The 5,267-nt window shown below is 39.6% G+C and overlaps 1 protein-coding gene across 5 annotated transcripts in view; it reads left to right on the forward strand.

Moving 5' to 3' along the window:
• SATB2 (SATB homeobox 2) overlaps positions 1-5,267 on the forward strand; it is a 190,467-nt gene that overhangs the window by 35,567 nt on the left and 149,633 nt on the right. The gene's annotated exons all lie outside the window — the stretch shown is intronic.

Consider the following 5,267-nt stretch of genomic DNA (forward strand, 5'->3'; position numbering starts at 1 on the left):
GCATTTGTGGAGCTGAGCGGGGAATACAAAATTCTACCATTAAAGGGATACTCTGCCACTAGCCATCTTGTTTCCTATCTAAAGGATAGAGGATACGATGTCTGATCGCATGGGTCCAGCTGCTGGGACACCCCACAATCTTCATGCAGGCACCTGAAATTCTGAACATTATGTTCAGAACGCTAGGTGAGGGCGGCCATGGTCGTGATGTCATGCCACGGCCCCTCATGATGTCACACCACGCTTCCCCCCATTCATGTCTGTGTGAGGGGACGTGACAGCCATCACGCCCCTTCCCATAGTCATGAATGGAAGGGACATGGCATGACCTAACATCCCCGGTGCCCGTGCCTGCATGTAGATTGTGAGAGGTCACAGCAACCAGACCCCCACGATCAGACATCTTATTCACTATCCTTTGGATAGGGGATAAGATGTCTAGGGGGCGGAGTATCACTGTAAGGGTAGAATTTTGTATTCCCTGCTCTTCTCCACAAATGTCTACTGCAAATACACACACAACTACACAATCCCATCTCTTTATGTCCCATTTATGGAAAGGTTTCAAGAGTAAAAGGTCTCCTTGAAATGATCTTCATGGGTCTGGTCTAGAAAGTAGCTCTCACACGATAATGAACTCTGTCAGAACTTTCCCCTTCTCTGAAATCCCTGCCAGACAGTCGGCAGTGCAAAAAGCAATGATGTAATTTCCCACAATCCATCTTGGTTCCTCTCACAGGCATTCCTCTATGTTTTTGAGCGATGTTCTCTAGTCCAGACCTCATATTGGTGCTTGGGCCCAGATTTATATTTATCAGACTGCGTGAGAGAAAGACTAGTGTGATTTCCCCACAGCAACCAATCACAGCTCAGCTTTCACATCCTAATGAGCTCTGGTAAAATGAAAGCTGAGCTGGGATTGGTTGCTGTGGGCAAATCGTACTGTGAGCAGATCATATCTGCTGAGCACAGATATCTTTTACGTGTACTTAAGCCTGCAGTTGGATAAGTGCAAGTATGCGTTTACTTGTGGTTGAGGTCTGAGAAAATATTCCACAAAGGGTGGACATACCACTGGTTCAATCTGTGCAGGCCACCTTACAATCAGCAAGCAGCCTCCTCCTACTACTAAATAGATTACATATAAGAGGCTGAGCTAATGAAATTCATAGCTGATACTTACTGGTCATTTTTGTTTGAGAGATATAATGGGTTGAACTATAATGGACTATTTAACAGTAAGAGGCCATAATATTGTTCTTCCTCTAGGGCCTCTTCTGTCTGTGTTTGTCCTGATTCCCCATATTCGCTGCTTAGTAAATCATTTTAATACATTTTATGTAAATTCACACAGAGATTAGGAAGCATATTTCCCCTATTGATTTAAACAATGTAATATCTACAACAGATCATCGTCAGGTTCTCCTACAATGTGTGTGTTTCTTAATCTCCATTATGTTTTCTTTTGCTGTAAATAAGTTTTGTGCAAATTGAATGACAGAATCTTCATGTATAAATCTAAATATATAAATATACCCTTAGGCTAGGATTCCACTTGTTTTTTTTTCTGGCAGTTTTTGGAGATCTGCCACTGCAGTTTTTGAGCCAAAGCCAGAAGTGTATTCAAAAGGAATAGGACATATAAAGGAAGGACTTACACTTCTCCTCCCTTATGGATCCACTTCTGACTTTGGCTCAAAAACTTCAGTGGCAGTTTTCCAAAAACTGCCAGAAAAAAAAAAAACAAGTGGAATCCTAGCCTTATGATAAAATAGTGCAGAACAAACTAGATTCAAATGGAGAAATGATGGTTAATCTTAATGGGCTGTTACATAGTAGATCAGATGCAGTCAGCCAATATACTGCACTATACATTCAGTTTTCGTACGTGTGATGAGGCCTTTAAATAAATATTTGTTACCAGTTTCCAGTTATTATTTCAAACAAGAAAACACATAACAAATACGCTCAGTCATTCACAACTGCTGGTGGCAAATAACACAATTAGCTAATTCCAGAGAAGTGAGAAGAAAATAATAGTAATTGCCTCCCTCCCCCCTTTTTCTTTCAGGTTTCATTTGCAAAGTAAAAATGCAGAAGAATGAATGAAAACATTAGCAGAACCCTGACTAGTGAATGGATATTATACCTGTTTATTTAGAAGGGGGTTCCAGATTGCTGAACTGTGCCCTCCTTTCTTTAGGAAAGCACGATTAACCATTTTACCTCCAGGCCAATAATGGCTGGGCTGTATATGCGACTAAGCCCTGAAGGGCCAGTGGCGATGGTGGCACATGGCAGTGTGGGATGCCCGTCTCTGCCTCCTGCTGCACTTGCTGGTAAATCTGGTATGTTTTAGAATTAGTGAATTGGGAGCACAAGCATCACAGGGCAATCCCTGAGCTGGCAGTAGGGGGCAGTGCCAAAGCACAGTACAGTGCCGCTTCTCTATCAGAGAGATGGCATCATGTAAGTTGTTAAAAAAAAAGAACACACAGGAATACTATATTTTCTGGGCTCTGGAATCAGCTACCCCTCTGCACCTCCTGTAGTCCCCCAGTGCTGTCCTCCTTATGCTACAGTTTCCTGGATTACTGAATCTACCCCTCCTCACCCTGATAGGACAAGAGGCAGAGGCTGCCAACTACACAGAGAAGCACTAGGCTGTGGAAATATGGAACAAGCACAAAAACAATAGGCAAGGGGGTGACATCAGCATTAATATGTGGCTACTATGTTTATGTATGTGTCTAATGGATGTGTTTATATGTATGTGTGCACTGTACATATGTGTATATGCATGTGTATGTATAGGTACATGTACACTGTATATACATATGCCTGTGTTTGTTTATAAATATATGTAAGTGTATGTGGATATAGGTAGGTGTCTAGTGTGTGTTATATAAATATGTGTGCACTGCATGTATGTAAACGCATGTGTGCGTATACAGGTTTGTGTCTAATGTGTGTGTATATAGATATGTGTGCACTATGGGGGAGATTTATCAAGACCTGTGCAAAGGAAAAGTAGCCCAGTTGTCCAGATTGCTTCTTTTATTTTGTAGAGGCCTTGTTAAAAATTAAAGAAGTGACTGATTGGTTGCTATGGGCAACTGGGAAACTTTTTCACTGAACAGGTTTTGATAAATTTCCCTCTATATGTGTGTTAAAGGAAACTGTTGGGACCTATGAACAATCTTTGAAAAACGGTTTAAAAAAAATGAAGCTGAAAATATTGTGTCATTTTTCGTAGGGAATCTCAGACCAAGACAAAAGATAAGGAAGGATACATCTGTATGATATATATTCAGCCTTTTCAGAATTTTTTTCTTTTGCCCAGACATCCAGCCTGTAATAGGGAGTATTCAGTCTTGGTGCCTAGGGCAGCATGAGCTATAAATACAGCCCTAAATATAGGTATAAATACACAACAGCACTTTCATTTTAAGGAATTTCCGTGACAACAAAAGAACAGTCTCTAAAAGTAAAGCGCAATTTATCTCATATGAGATGTGTGTTTTCTGGAGCATGTTTTGCAACAATTACATGTAATGTCACATGACATTCATTACATTTGTAGCATTTTACCTTGGGGAAGGTATGGGGATTTTGATTTACCTTTGTGGCTTACATTTTATACCAGCTTGCAGGTGACTTTGAGTTGCAACTTCTGTTTAGTTTTTTTGAATGTTGCAGCTCAAAGATCAGTCTAAAGCAAATGTCCATCCACAACAATGCCCCATTGACTATAAGACCAAAAAAGAAAGCGGCACATGCATTGCTAAAATGTTGTTCTTTTTGGGGCAAATGTACAACCAATGCCTGTTTATACATGTCAACACTGTACTGTACTAACAGGTAAGAATAGTCACCCTCTATCCTCTCCCAAATTACCTGAGATCAATACTTGGAGACAAAATTTTAGCGAAAAGGATATTGATTTTACAACCAGTACACTATTATTTCATTGTGCACTGTTATTTTACATGTTGTCAGACAGGTGCGATAAACCTAATCTTTTTAAGCTGCATGTTTTTTTTATTTTATTTTTTTATTTTTTGAGTGTTTGGTTATATTTACAACATATTTAGTGTGCAGTTTATTTTTTTTTTTTTTGGGGGGGGGGAGGGGGCATTTGTACAGCATGCTTTAACAATTGCCATATATAAAGCCATTAAAAACAACTGTATGATTACCTCTATGCAATTTCATGACTATGCTTTTGAATATAGTAGAGGATCTTCATATTTCCTGATATTCATATGCTGAAAGGACATCCTTTTGGTATATATTTGTTCATTAAATCTCTGGAAACATTGCTGTATACACTGATGCTTACCAGAATATATGCTACTGATAAAAGAACAGAACGAAAACTATAAAAGGCAATTTTTTTTTTGGTCACACAATCCATTTAAAGAGGACCTTTTAGCGCTCCTCTCATTGTATTTCCCATGAAACTTTAAACATCTTTCTCTGTTGTTTCTCCTATAAAATTATGAATAACTTGATCACTGGGTGTATTCAGTTGAGAATATTACATACAAAAAAGCCCCTATAGTCCCTCTCAACCAACTTGCACAATCTAAAAAAAAAACATTCCACAAACATCTTAGGCTGGGTTGACATATGTCGAGCGTCCGGCATGGTTTCCCTCTGGCGTGCACCAGTGAGAAACTGATGCTAGAACCGATCCCATTTATTTGAATGGGACAGTTCACAATTATCCAACATCTCAATTTTGATGCTGGATGATTGATCTCACCAGATGGCACCGAAGAGGGGAACAGTGGAATATGGACAATAGATGGGGCTACTTTGAGAATGCAACATCACTGACAAATGTATGAGGCTTAAATAACAAAACTGAAATACTGCTACCCATAAACTGATGGACCTGCAAATTCATGAGCATTGGCACATCCAAGACAATGGTCACTTCTACTACGTATAGGTAACAGTCAAGGCATTTATGAAACCCTTGTGCTAATTAAGCAGGTCATATACCAAGATCACATTTTGTTTTATTTGGTATAGGAGTTTACTGTGCAGCTTGGCACCAAGCATTCTGAGCTACTCCAATTTCTCCATTTTACCATATCATAATGGTGAACCACATATATTAATGAGCTGGATCTAGCCATTATATAAAAGCACATAGAGGGATGAATGCTCATTTCTGTAATCCTTCCCATTTCATTTAAATTGTTTGCATAATGAGTAGCCAAAGCTAAAACTCCCCCCCCCCCCCCTCCCCTCTGCTT

The sequence above is a fragment of the Hyla sarda genome, chromosome 8, assembly GCF_029499605.1.
Source record: "Hyla sarda isolate aHylSar1 chromosome 8, aHylSar1.hap1, whole genome shotgun sequence".
Taxonomy (NCBI): domain Eukaryota; kingdom Metazoa; phylum Chordata; class Amphibia; order Anura; family Hylidae; genus Hyla; species Hyla sarda.